This window comes from Helicoverpa armigera, chromosome 29, assembly GCF_030705265.1.
Source record: "Helicoverpa armigera isolate CAAS_96S chromosome 29, ASM3070526v1, whole genome shotgun sequence".
NCBI lineage: Eukaryota > Metazoa > Arthropoda > Insecta > Lepidoptera > Noctuidae > Helicoverpa > Helicoverpa armigera.
In genome coordinates this window covers 4,341,622-4,357,217 of record NC_087148.1, presented here as the reverse complement: position 1 = coordinate 4,357,217, position 15,596 = coordinate 4,341,622, and the positions used below count along the sequence as shown (strand labels likewise).

The window sequence follows — 15,596 nt, the reverse complement described above, 5'->3', positions numbered from 1 at the left end:
AACAAACACATTGAGAAAACCAACAAAAGAAAAATGATTTTGCATATTTTCGAGTCTCAAAGTACAATTCACAACAAATAATGTTAAAAACGTTTTTATTACGATCTTACGGAACCCCAAAACGCGGTGAAACTCACAGATGTTAACTCAGTAACTCTTGCGCATCGGCCAAGCGCGCACGTGCACCACAGACAATTTATTTTATGTGAAAACTATTTGGACTTTAAACCTATTTACACCGGTAAGTGTCTATGGTTTTAATACTTATTTTTTATAGTAGATTTTATTGCTTAATTCTAACTTGATTTTATAATATTTTTTTGTATGAAAAGTCATATTGTTTTATGAACTGTAAAAAGTAAATTAGTGCATGTATAAGATTCTATCTTACGGTAGTAAACTGTAGCTACTTAGGGTCGCTCTCAAAGTCTCAATCTATCCATGGTTTTGAAAGATAGGAATTTGACGTTTCTTGGTACCGTGGTTTATTTCGAAATTCTAGCTCTAGTACCTAAGTACGTGTTTTTATGCTAGCATGGCAAAATATATATATATTTTTTTTATAATGCTTGTAATGTTTAATGTTGTTTTTGGAAAAAATGCTGTTTAAGCCTAAATGACGTTTCTGAAATTTAAATATTTTTGCAATTTATTTAAATTATTTTCAAATCATAATTATGTAAATATCAAAAAATATTTAAATAAAATTCCTACGTTTGTTTCTTATAGGCTCTCAGTCTTAGGTTTGATTTCCCATTAAGGCAAATTGTTTCTCTTATATATCCTAGATTCACAGTTATTTATTTAAATTTCATAACTTTTAGAAAAATATTATTGAATGAAATGAATTGATGAAGAAGAAAAGATAAGTACCTAAGTGCAAAAGTGTGTAGTATTTACTACACATTTCCAAAATATGGTCTAACTGGTAGTCAACTGCATCTGGTGAGACTGGAAGCCGACCCCAACATAGTTGGGAAAAGGCTGTAACTGTGTCGGTATAAGAAGAAGGGTCTAATAAAGCTTTAAAGACAGAAACCTTTTCACAAAAACCGTCATATGAGTACCTATATTTTTTTGCCACATAATAATGTAATTACCTATAACCGCCAATTGTTTCCAATTAGGATAATTGATACTTTACTGGCACATTTAATTGTTCAAGTATTTTTTATTACTGAAGTTATATTTTTATGCAAATTAAGGTGGGCAATATCTTTATACATATGTATATGTAAATAACAAATAAATAATCAAGCACCTGCAAGGCAAGTATGCGTATTTGCATCGGTATGGTAATTTTACGTAAACTGAGTTAACTATAAACTTATTAATTTTATGCAAACTTATACCTATGTGTTTATGACGTCAAAAAAATGTTTAAGTACTAAAAATGTAATTGCTCTTCATATTATTTCACATACAGTCTATTTCAACTGCGTCCCGAGGTCACTACTTCGCGCACCCGGAAAAAAATAGCCTCTAGCCACTCTAGATAAATGGGATAAATGGGCTAAAAAATATAAATAGCACTCTAGATAAACTTTCAAAATCGGACGTGAGATTAACGCGTTTGGGCAAGGAAAACAAACTCTTTAACTTAATTAAATTATTTTAGATTAGTTATGCATTTCACCTACCTACCTAATTCAATTAATTTGGATAGGTACTCCCAGTTATTTAAAAAACTTCTGACGTCAAACGTGTTTTTTTTTCTGGGAAATTCGACATAGTAGTAACTGCTCAGTGGTTGAAATTCGCTGTAAATTAATATTTTTAATACTTAGTTTTCCCTGTATTTTTTGGATTGACTAGCTGATTTCCCGCGGTTTCGCCTGCGTCATGTGGAAACTACTGGGTAGGTACAGATAAAAAAATGTTTCCTCATTACTTATACTAGTTTAGGTGAACATTCACCTCGAATATTACATTAGTGGTTGATGAATGAATGCTCAAATTGAATGGGTACAAAGTTTGACGCAGCCCAATAAAACAGTCTATGATCATCATTAACTTGAACTTTATGGTAGGACCCGATTGTCATTTGCACCTCTTTCGAAGTCGCACAGTAGGTACAGGTAGTTGGCCGCGAGAGTCTTGCAACCGATCTTATTTTACTAAGGTATATTTAATCGGGTTGCCTGGACAACTGGCTTAAGGAAGTCAGATATAAAGTCGCTCCATGTAAAACTCAGCATCGCATTCGGTGAGACTGGAAGCCGACCGCAATATAGCTGGGCAAAGGCTAGGCAAATGATGATGACTGGTAACAACCGAACATATTTTCGCGATACTTAGTTACAATCTTATTTAAGTAACTAAATCTTAACAATCCCAGTTAGAACAAAACAGCGTTAAAACTAAAAGCAATTGCTTCAATGAACAGTTAAACTACGTGAAAGTATTTCCAATATGGCGGCTCGTCACAACGGAACGACCATGGCGTTTTATGGTAAACATGACAATTATAAGGGCTTACCGCCATGGTCGCCGTGAGAAAAAAAACATTGATTGTTTTATTACTTTATGCATGGAAATTAAAATATCTTGGCCTTCAAAACAATACTTAAATCTTTTTTTAGAAGGTTCGTGAAAAATAGTAAAAACGTACCTAAACTTAAGTAGGTATTCTGTGACAAAAATAAAATGTTGAACAAATTAAAATTGAACATCTTTGGCAGTCGTTACGGTCGTTACCTACGGAGAAGCCAGCAAGTCTGTCTTACCAAGGGGTATTGGGTTGCCCGGGTAACTGCCGTAACTGGGTTGTGGAGGTCAGATAGGGCAGCCGCTCCTTGTAAAACACTGGTAGGTACTCAGCTGCGTCTGGATAGATTGGAAGCCGACCCCAACATCGTTGGGAAAAGGCTTGGCTGTGATATGACAAAAATATAATAAAATAATCTCTAGCTTTAAGAAAACATGACCATCATTTTGCACTGATACATAATTTGCAAAACCTGCTTTACAAAATGGGCGGATCTACATTTTAATAATAATAGAGGTATGTTATATGGTCACAGAATACTAAATAGTTTTTATCTACTTTGTAGGTAAATATGGTGGCCGTTCCTTATGATCTTGCCACACTTTAAAACCATAGACTACTAATTACCTAGCTGTTTCTTGCAGTTATGAAGTAGAACTGGCAAGAAACTCAATGGACATCATTTTAATGTAGCCTATGCTTATCGGGGATAGTGTAGCTTTCATAGTAGCTAGAAACTATTCTACGAACCTGGATAGAATGTAGCTCATATCATCATCATTATCTCCCGAGCCTTTTCCCAGCTATGTTGGGGTCGGCTTCCAGTCTAGCTGGATGCATCTGAGTAACAGTGTTGCTTATATCCTGCCTCGATAAATGGGCTATCTAGCCTCATAGAACTTCTCAATTCTAATCGGTCCCAGAATTTCCATTATTACTGTTACTGAGATTATCATTTTCAAGCAAGCAAAGAAAAAAAACTCTTCCCGTCTTACCACAAAAACTTTTAAACGTCAGTTTATGCCTTGTCTAAAAAAATGTCAAATTATGACGTTGACATATGGTTCATTTTGCAGCCAAAATTTTATTAGACAAGTGTAAGACAGGGTTTAAAGTTTTTGTAGTAAGGCCCTTCAGCTTTATAATATCACTATCTAAGATGAGAATCACGTACAAGTCATCGTACCTATTCGCAGAGGAAAAAATTTAGTGATTTTCACGTCTTTAAACATTTACGACCACAGTACCTACATAAATGTATGACGCAAGTCGCGAACAAAAAACTGCATTACTACATAAAGTAATTGTATTAGGTATATTATAGGAGCAAAGTCTTCCGCATCTGTCTATCTGTTCGCGATAGTAATAAAAACTACTGATGCGGATTTTTGAGCAGTTTTTACTGATTCTAACTAAAAAAATTAAATTATAAATTTAAAAAAACCCCCGACCCAAAAAAGTACGCAATAATTATGACAAAAGGTTAAAAACGCTAAACCCTATAAAAAACAAAAAAATAACTTTTAACACTACGTAAACTAAATTTTGTCGTGTCGGGGGACCGCTCTAATTCATTACTTTAGATACGTGTTTTTTTTTAATACGAATGTTGTAATTAGGTAGGTATCATTTGATTTATGTAAGTATTTATGAAGGTAAAAAGCGGTCCCCCGACACGTCAAAATTTAGTTTACGTAGTGTTAAAAGTTATTTTTGTTTTTATAGGGTTTAGTTTTTAACCTTTTGTCATAATTATTGCGTACTTTTTTGGGTCGGGGGTTTTTTTAAATTTATAATTTAATTTTATTTCATGCTTTTTAAAGGAGCTCCTTAATTTTTCCTTCTTTCATTTAATTTATTTTATCTTAAGATGGGGTCGCTATATGCGATCTCGGCCAAAGGAAGCTGTTTAACAATCCTCATGACAAACTGGCACTGGGAGAATTGCACAGAATGAGAAACAATAAAGATTAACCTTTGGACATTCTAGATTTTCAGCAAAAATATAAATCGGTTTATCCGTTTCATTCCGGCATTTCGGGGTTTCATCCGCCACATCCCATTTCCAGCATCAGGTTCTCGTCAATCAGAAACATGAAGAGAACTCGTCAAGACAAATTCAACGAGCCCAAACTCGATGGGTTTACTAAAAGGCAGTTCAGGGTTACGTCTCCTACCTTCGTGCCTTAACAGCAGACCAGCTCAGCGGTTCCAAAAGACATTAGTGTTTCAAATTTCAGATCCCACATATACTTGCAAGTAAACTGAGCGTGTAACATTCCTATCACATCTAGCAAACGAGCTGATGACCTTGAAGACCTGAACCGATTTCCACCAAACATAGCTAAGAACACTCCCGACTGACATACCTTTTAAACAAAAAAAACCGCATCACAATCGGATCATCCGTTTGGGAGCTACGATGCCACATACACACACACACACACACACACACACACAGACACGTCAAACTTATAACACCCCGTCGTTTTTGCGTCGGGGGTTAAAAATAGAGGGATTTATGAAGAAGGTTATGTAAATATACCTATATTCATCTTAAACCCTTTTTTTAACGACGCAAAAAATCATCAAATGACCCCTCCCGCTGTGGGTTAGCAGCGGTGAGGGAGTGTCAGACTCTTACTGACTAAAAACCGTAGTGTTCCGTAGTAGGCCTTTTATGTACCAGGGCCGCGGTAACTCTTTCGAATAATCCCGCAGCCCCGGCGGGACTTGGCCCTGTTGGGCAGGGGAACTTATATGATCTTAAAGTTGCATTTACACGGTGCAAGTAGCTTGCGCATGTTGAGGCACATGCGCAGGTTACATGCATTTAAAAAACGTGCGGGTCCAGCGACTCGCGCATGTACCAAAGCAAAATACCCACCTGCGTGCTCTTGTCACTTGCGCATGCTAACTTGCTCCAGCTATAGTTATCGGCACGAATCTTGAGCTCTGACCTTCACCTGCGCAGAAGTAATTTATTGGGTCCCTTTTGTGGTATGAAGTGAGGCGCGGGGGCGGGCTAAAGCGGTGATTGGCCCGCAGTACATCGCGTCATAGCCGTCACTCAGGATTGGTTCTTTGCTCACAAATCACTTCTGCGCAGATGTGGGTTAGAGCTCAAGATTCGTGCCGATAACTATAACTTGCTCCAGCTACATGCACCGTGTAGACGCACCATAATGTTAAAAGTCTATATCTAGTAAGCAAATAACCAGATGGAATATTGTCATCGTAACCATAGTTACTATGATAATGACGTTTCTACAGCAAAGGTAGGCAATTTACTTGATTTTCCTGTTTTACAAATGGCCATGCAATTCTTAAGCATGTTGTTTGTTGGAGGTAAACAGAACTTGCGTCAAAGTGACGTATTTCATCATCAGCAGGCTTTTTAACATCTCACTGTAGAGCACAGACTTACTCTTATGTAGAGAAGAAATAAGCGGTCACTAGCGGATTGGCGATTTCAGACGTTCAAGTCCAGGTTTCCTCAACAATGTTTTCCTTCACATTTACGCAGTCTTTAGGTGTCTAATAAATAACTTAGAAGTTATATTGGTTCTGACATGGAATCGAACCCTCATAACCACTAAGCCACTACGACTTTTATTTTTTTTATTTACACACTAGAGGTTTTCCCGCGGTTCCACCCGCGTCCCGGGAAAAATCCGGCCCGAACCCGAACAAAAAGTAGGTAGCCCAAAGTCTTCCTTGATAAATAGACTACCTGAAACTGAAAGAATTTTTCAAATCAGACCAGTTGCTAATAGGTACCTTAGACACTCCTTCACGCTGCTGCCACAAGACAGCGGGAGGAGTCATTTAATGATTTCCCATCAAAAAAAGTACTTCAGATGAGCGTATTCAAGCATACAAACCAACAAACAAACTCTTCAACTAAATAGACTTAAAACAAAACATTTGCGTAACTTACAAACAAAAAAAAAAGAAAATCCATTACCCCAGCACTTGCTTACAATTTTGAAAGCACAAACACATGACTATTAAAGAACCATCAAACCAGACATTATATTACTTACCCAGTTATTACATAAACTGGTAACAGTGGCAACCACGAACCACGCTTTCTAGTTTTCCAACAGCTATGCAAAATGCATTGACATTCATACTCTTTTCTCTTTCATTAGGTACCTAACATTCAAAAAGACTAGATTTTAATGCAAATATCTTGAACATTTACCTACATTGTCTATATGCTAATAAAGCGTGCTGATATTATAAATACGAAAGTTTATTTGTAACTTCTGGTTGGATTTTGATTAAACTTAGCATTCAGGTCATGTAGCATATAAATGAGGGTATACATAGGGTTCTTTTGGGTTTGGTGAAGGAAAACATCTTGAAGAAACCTGGGTCTATTAAGTCTGAAATCACCGACCGCATTGAGCAAGCGTGGTGATTATTGCTCAATCCTTCTCCGTGTGAGAGGAGGCCGCAGCCCAGCAGTGGGACGATACAAAGGCTGTAACAGTAATAGGGTTCTTTTTGTCCATGTGTGGGAAAGTACTTCCCTCGGGACGGGGATGAAAACGCGGGTGAAAGTAGGTATTAAGTATAAAGCTGAAGAGTTGATTTGTTTGGTAGCTCTAATTTCAGAAATCATTGGTCTAAATAGAAAGCATATTTCAGTTTTAGATATCTCATATTAAGATCAAGAAAGATCATAGGCTACTTTTTACCCAGATGCGCGCAAAAGTTTCCACGGAACACGAGTAAAACCGCTGACAGAAGCTGGTTACAAATACGTAAGAAATATTACAAATTAGATAACTTATCAAAGCATGTATCTTTAATTAAGAAACAAAACATTAATGCTTGTTGTAGTCATTTGTTTTGCATAAATATGGTACTGCAAAAGTGTGCAAATAGACAATTGTGTAGCTGGGAAGTTTATTTCGCCATTTCTCAGAATAACCACTTAGTATGTGGTGAAAGATACATGTTTCGGGGGTTTGCATTCATTATTGTATATAGTATTTTTATTTAGTAAAGTAGTTTAAGTTTGTAAATATAGTTTTTCAGTAATTTATAACATATTCAAGTTTGTAATTCTAAAAATAAACATTTTATGCATGACATAGGTTTGTTTCGGGGTTATTTTTTGTTAATTATATTATAAGGTTTGAAAAATGCTGATGTTTCAGTAAAACTAAATGTTTCTGGCAGTTTCACCCGCGTCCCTAAATAGCTACCTGGGGAAAAGTAGCCATTATCTTATTCTGATATAGGTTTCATTACTGCCAAGTTTTATCAAAATTCATTCACTCGTTTTAGCGTGAAGGCGAAAAAAACATTCATAGATATACAAACTAGTAGGATTGAAAAAAAAACTGCATTCTAGAGGCAGTAAAAGTTCTATGCAAATAATAAGAAATTATAAATTCTATAGTTACATGACAATTCAAAAAGTGAACGTTGATGCAAAAGTTGTACGACCAGATTCACTTTCACAATAAAAAAAAAACTGCACTTTTAATATATGTAGAATGGAAAAAGAAAAAAATGCATCTACATAAATGTATATCATTATACATTATTGTAGTAGAAACTACCAGTAAGTCTGACACCAGTCTACACAAGGGGTATTGAATTGCCCGGGTAACTGGGTTGAGGAGGTCAGATAGGGCAGTCGCTCCTTGTAAAACACTGGTACTCAGCTACACCCAGTTAGGAAAGAACATAGTTGGGAAAAGGCTCGGCGGGAGATGATGACTTAGTGGAAACTGCCTCGTTAGTCTAGTAGTCTCAAACCGAGACTGCTGTAAACGAGGTCTTCTATTCAGTTCCCGATTCGGGCCGAAATCGCTTTGTGGGTTTTAGAAGACTTTCACAAAGCAGCCCGGAGCCTGGAAGTTAGTGATTGATACACCCGTGCATCGGAGAGCACGTTAATTTAGGTACTGCGCCTGATCTCTCTCCTTGGTGTCGGATTGTCGTCCCATCGGGATATGAGAGTCAAGGAATAGTGAGTGCACCTGTGTGTGTTTGCGCAAATGCTTGTGCACTATAATATGTCTCCTTGAGGATATCATCATGTTACGTAGGTGCTACATACATTATATTGCTTTGTAAAATAAATGCAATAAAAAGCATTCAGACAATATAAATCTTTTGACTATTTATTTTTTGGCACTTTAAATAATGGATTGTGTGAAATGAAAGTATAAAATTATGATAGATGTATGTAATATACATAATGGTCATTTCCGTGTGCACTTTAGACTGTTTCTTCTTGACTAATATTCGACCTTATTGCTTAGAAAATAATGTCGAAAGTTCTTGCCCCAATGAGTTAATGGACGTTGTTTTACATTCTAATTCAAGCAATTATTGCTTATCCGAATTTGATCTGACTTTACGAACTAAACTTACGAAAGGTAGAGTATATGCAGAATTACTTTGCGAGTGTGAAGTTAGGTGTTAGTAGAAAATTTTGATCCTCAAACGTTACAGATTGGACAGTTACAATCCAAAGGACAATGGGCACAAATATATGGGACCTGGTATACCCCACCAATAGGAATGTCATATATATCATTGGATAGGCCTTTTTATGTAGAACAATATTTACTATGACAGCTTTGCTGAAATGTTTGTCCGTTCTGAGATATAGATCAAAAACTGTGCAAAAGTTAGAACTAAGTAATCTATTGATACCTCAAGTTTTTAAAGGAAAATCTAAGTACTAATAACTTTAAGTCTTGTAAGTACTACTGTGCCCGTTAGGATCCATAATTGTTACTATTATGTAGCATTTCAACCTTTTATTGTACCAACTGGATGTTGTTCGTAGTGAGAAACCGCACCAATAGGAAAGTCATACATATCATTGGATAGGTCTTTTTAACTGGAACAACATTTACTATGACAGCTTTGTTCTATTGTTTGTCCGTTCTGAGATATAGATAACAAACAATCTTAAAACTGATGCTAATCAATACTGTAATCTGATTTTCTTTCATACAAGACTTACACTTAGTAGTTCTTAGATTTTCCTTTAAAAACTTGAGTTATCAATAGATTACTTAGTTCTAACTTTTGCACAGTTTTTGATCTATATCTCAGAACGGACAAACATTTCAGCAAAGCTGTCATAGTAAATATTGTTCTACATAAAAAGGCCTATCCAATGATATATATGACATTGCTATTGGTGGGGTATACCAATCTGCCCATTGTCCTTTAGAGGCGTTAAGTATTAAGTATAGAATTGTGCAGGTTTAATCACCTAACAAGCCATAGTGTCAGATATATCCCAAATCTACCTAACGGCTTCTGTTAAACAACTTATCAGACCTTTAAAATCCAGTCTTTTCTCATACCTAGATATTTTTGAGACCTTGGTTCAGAGTAGTTAGGTACCTACGTCAACTTTATTGAAAATACATAAAATAACTTACCTATATGCTACTCGGGGAAAATGAACTAAGTATCCTCAAGGTAAAATATTTTTTGAAATCGACCCAGTAGATTTTCTAAAAATGACGGCACGAAATTAAAAGGTAATTTACATTGATCAGTGATCACCCATCTACCGGCTGACCGTGGGAAGTAAATTTTGACCTTTCATCGATCGACCCGGAGCACGATTCTGCTAATTTTACTTAAGCGACATACTATTCACATCCGACTGAGATCCAATCACGACTCAATTACGATTGAAGAGTATGTGGCATTCCGCTATATTTCTTTTAAATAAACGTTTTTATCCTTTTCTGTCATTTTAACTAATTATTTTGTATGCAAATGATTTACGATTTTAATATGATTGTAGAGACTACCGTATAGAGACCAAAATCACAAAAATGGCAGACCAATCGCAAACCAATCGAATGTCGTTGGAATACGATTGGTCTTATATTAGTAGCAGAATGCCCGCAAAGGTTAAAGCTGCTATTGCGTTTCAATTTCTATACAATGTTGACATTATTAACTTAGCAGGATCGGGCCTCTGTACGACTTTTAGCGAGCGGTCACGATTTTGATGCGTTTTTAGTCCATTAGACTTTAGTCAAATTGGACTTTCACCTTTAACATTGAGTTTTGATCGACCCGGATTCCGAAAGTGTTGAGGATAAATATTTCTAATTTATTGGTAATTTTGATTCGTCATTCAGCTAGGTACGAAGATATGTACCTATCTACATAATTAATTTTTATGAATTGATAATTTAGTTGATATAGGTAAAAATAATAATAATTTGGTGTTTTAAAGTAAGAATGGTTTAGGTACTTAGTAAAACCATTGTCTTTTTGTTAACTGTCAAGATTATCTATAACTGCCACACTCATAATGGATACTTAAATTAGTCCTAACGAGTCCTTAACTAATTATCATTAAATCTGTTAATGAACGATACATCCCAGAGACGAAATTTAAGTTTTCATTAGTTAATGACAGCTTTAAGTATCCGTAGGGCAGAGTATCGTCAAATTGTCTTTGATAATGCTTATCGATAAAATTAAATTATAAATTTAAAAAAACCCCCGACCCAAAAAAAGTATGCAATAATTATGACAAAAGGTTAAAAACGCTAAACCCTACAAAAAGCAAAAAATAACTTTTAACACTACGTAAACTAAATTTTGTCGTGTCGGGGGACCGCTCTAATTCATTACTTTAGATACGTGTTTTTTTTTAAACGAATGTTGTAATTAGGTAGGTATCATTTGATTTATGTAAGTATTTATGAAGGTAAAAAGCGGTCCCCCGACACGTCAAAATTTAGTTTACGTAGTGTTAAAAGTTATTTTTTGCTTTTTGTAGGGTTTAGCGTTTTTAACCTTTTGTCATAATTATTGCATACTTTTTTTGGGTCGGGGGTTTTTTTAAATTTATAATTTAATTTTATTTCATGCTTTTTAAAGGAGCTCCTTAATTTTTCCTTCTTTTATTTAATTTATTCTATCTTAAGATTTTCAGCAAAAATATAAATCGGTTTATCCGTTTCATTCCGGCATTCCAGGGTTTCATCCGCCACATCCCATTTGCAGCATTAGGATCTCGTCAATCAGAAACATGAAGAGAACTCGTCAAGACAAATTCAACGAGCCCAAACTCGATGGGTTTACTAAAAGGCAGTTCAGGGTTACGTCTCCTACCTTCGTGCCCTAACAGCAGACCAGCTCAGTGGTTCCAAAAGACATTAGTGTTTCAAATTTCAGATCCCACATATACTTGCAAGTAAACTGAGCGTGTAACATTCCTATGACATCTAGCAAACGAGCTGATGACCTTGAAGACCTGAACCGATTTCCACCAAACATAGCTAAGAACACTCCCGACTGACATACCTTTTAAACAAAAAAAACCGCATTACAATCGGATCATCCGTTTGGGAGCTACGATGCCACATACACACACACACACACACACACACACACACACACACACACACAGACACGTCAAACTTATAACACCCCGTCGTTTTTGCGTCGGGGGTTAATAAACGAAAGGTGTAGCCGCACCTTAAAATGTGAAATTATTAAGTAGCAAAAACTGTTATTTAAATACATTAAAACCTTGTGTATCAACAATAGAAATAAGAATTTGTTAATTTCGGCATGGTTTTTAAATGATATAAAGTATATGGAAACTTTTTTCTGGTATCACTGTCAATATTGTACTGTCAGTGTCAAGGTTATGTTTAAAATTCTTGTTGAGTTAACGGTCAGGAAAGAAAAGTGTGTGGAAAAGTGTGATAAGCTCTGAAATAAATAGCTTTATCTTAACATATTATCATGGTAAGTTTCGTTTCTATGTACATTAGTAGCTGCACATATGTATTTGAAGAATTTAACTTGTGCTTGTTTCATTTTAGGAGTCTTCAGGAACAAGAGCCCCATGCAAACGTGTGGCTAATTTCACGGCGGACGAAAAAGCTTTGTTAAATAACAGATGGCAAGTCAGTCGCCAAGAAACAAGCAGCATGGGATAGTATAACACAGGAGTTCAATCAGGAATCAATCACCAACTTCCAGACTACGGGCTGCTTTGTGAAAGTTTAAGAAAACCCTCGAGAGACCTCGAGCACAGCAGCCGCGCTTGCGACCACTAGACCAACAAGGCAGTCAAATAAACTTTGTACTACATAATTGTTCAACAATTAAAAAAGTATTCGTCTTATTTTATGGATTTTTATTTATTAAAAATTAAATTATGAGAAAAACCTATCAACTATAGATTGTCGCACCAAAATCCATTGCTGTTAGTTGTGCTTTCACGCCTTTCACTCATCAGGACAACATCATCATTCTCAATATGAAGAGATTCCCAGTTCATTGGAACCAAATCATCAACCTGTAAAGAAATATTATGCAATGTCGCACAAGCACATAATAAAAGCCACAACTGTATCCATCTATGCCCATGCCAAGTTGGAGACAAGGAAACCTTCTTTTCCAAATGCCAAAGCATCTTTCCACAGTATTCCACATTATATTTGATTTGGCTTCTGTTGTAGTTTTCTTGTGCAGTTGAATTTGGTGATAAAACGGTGTCAGTAGCTATTCATATCATTGCTAACTGCATACTCGCTGTCCCCTAAAATTATCCCTTTTAACACACCAGTATCAGTCTTTGTTTACTTGCACTGCTGTTATAAATAAAACTATCATGGGTACTGCCAGGCCACCGGGCTACTAGATCATAAAATTCCAAGTTTGTCCCAGTGACTGCTTGAACAATGAACATTGATAGAAAAATACCCTTTTATATTCCTATAGACTTCTAATGTTACTCCTCCTGGGCTTCTTATTTGGCCCCACTACTCTAAACCTTCTGGTATAGTCTACAAAATCAATAAAGTCGAGCAAATCACTCATCTTTACTTTATTGTTAAAACACTTCTATTCCTGAGACTTTTAAAAATATTTTATTTACTTTTATAACCTTAAACATAAATGTCAAAATCAATCATTAAAAAGTTAAGTAAAGGTTTTGGTCTACTTAACTTTAATTGTCATTAAGGGATGGTAACGGATCATTAAGTGTCTCTGAGAGTGAGCTTTTTTAAATCTATACTAAGGAACCACTTAAGTAACCATTAACTGACTCTGAGTGTGGCAGTAAGACATTTTAAGTATACTTAGTTCCAAAAAACGCAATCATTCAAATTGTGAACCTCCTTCTTTTTGGGAAGTCACTATTGACTTCACACTAGTCAAAAAGAATCTACAAAATAGTACTGCGCTTGTGCAAGGCATCGATCAAATAGTTGACTTTAAAGGAGGCACTTTTTGACAAGATCTATATTTACCCCTAAAAAGACAAGTCAACACTCAAATTATTGACTTTTGAGGCAAACAAGTTATGGACGATGTGTATTCTACTTATTTACTTTGTCGTAATGTTTGTAAAGCATTTACAAAGATTGAAGGTTATGAGATGTCTTGTCTATGCTCTACCACGGAGTACAAGATGAGTGGAGATGCCGTAAGGCAGGTAGGTCAGGTGCTTTCTTGTAGGTCAAATACCTAGGTACGACCGGCAAGACCAAAATAATCAGTTACGAGTGAACTAACGCAGCGTTTTTGTTCTTCAACGATTTTTGATTTTATACACCTAAATTGTCGGGTTACTCAGCTGTATCCCATTAGACTGGAAGCCGACCAAACACATAGTTGGGAAAAAGGCACGGGAGATGGTCGGGTTCCAAAGAAGGCGTGTAAGGGCGGAGCTAGTAACGTTCCTCGTCCCTCGAACACCCGCATGTTGTCGCGCTACTTTCTTAGGAGACTTTCCGTTATGACATCTCCGATAGTCATTTTGTCCTCTATGTCTTTAACCAACCTTCTTGGCTTACGTTCAATGATATAAAGTAGGTATGTCATCGATTTATTGTTTACTTGAAGTTAACGTATGCGCAATCATTTATGACCATCGTTACCGAAGATATTATAATGTATGATTAGGGATGCCATCCGTCCGGGTTTCCCCGGATTTGTCCTCGTTTGGAGGCCGTCCGGGGGCCGTCCGAGCGGGGTTTCAAGAAGTGTCCGGGTTTTACCCGGACACTTTTCATGTAAGGAAGCACCTCATTGAATTTAAGTATAGGTTAATAGTAAATGGATTACAAATTAGTTATTATATTGTTTAAAAAAAATCGTACTCGTTTGGGGAAAAAATGCGATTTTTATGCCAAATGTCCGGGTTTTTTTAATGTTTGTCCGGGTTTGGCAAAATTCGAGATGGCAGCCCTATGTATGATCATTATAAATATTAAGTAGATAGATATGCACCTAGGTATTTTAAATGTGAAATCAAAATTGTTTATTTATGACAGTATTCATTACGGGTATTTATCATCTGCCTGGCGTTTTTCCAAAAATCTAATATAAAAAACCACCTCACTTTAAATCGTCTCACTATTGGAGTCCAGTCATCGGCCTAGCCTTTTGCCAAATATGGTCCAGTCTAACCATATGGAGCTGATTACCAGTGTGCCACATGGAGCGACTGCCTATCTGACTTCCTCGACCCAGTTACCCAGGCAACCTAATGCCGCTTAGTTTGTGGTTCCGGCTTCTGATTACCCATAACAAAAGACAAAAATATTCAAGTGGCATCTTGGACCTATCTTTTTAACTTGCATTCCGAAGCTCCCAAAAATATAAATTCTTATGCAAATACCTACATATTATTTATCTATAACACTTAAGGGTAATGACCTTAAAACGCATGTAGAAAGGATAATCTAGCATTCAAAATATCTGGGTGAGGTTGATTGCCTTTTATAAATATTTTGAGGTCACCAAATAATGTCTAAAACTTGTATAGAACAATCCGCCTTGAGCAAGAATAGTAATGAACGCTTATTCCTTCTCTGTTTTTTTTTATAGTCAACTAGCCGTTTGCTCGCGGCTCGTACCGGGATAAAATATAGCCTATGTTACTCGGGAAGAGTGTAGGTAGCTTTCCAACAGGTAAACAATTTTTCATATCGGTTCAGTATTTTCGTAGCCTTTACAAACAAAACAAAACATATTTCTTCTTTACTATATGTATTTTAGTATACAGAATTATAGATTTAACCCTGGTTTTGCGAATAGACGGTTAAACGGAGCTGATTTCAATATTCAA

The 15,596-nt window shown here is 36.1% G+C and overlaps 1 protein-coding gene across 1 annotated transcript in view; it reads left to right on the top strand.

Annotated features, from left to right (window-relative positions):
• The first annotated feature begins 116 nt into the window (after positions 1 to 116).
• The window catches only part of LOC110382211 (putative fatty acyl-CoA reductase CG8306), a 31,161-nt gene continuing 15,681 nt past the window's right edge, over positions 117 to 15,596 (top strand). The window contains exon 1 of the mRNA XM_064042591.1: positions 117 to 241. The gene's annotated coding sequence lies outside the window, so the exon portion shown is untranslated. The remainder of the gene's footprint in view (positions 242 to 15,596) is intronic.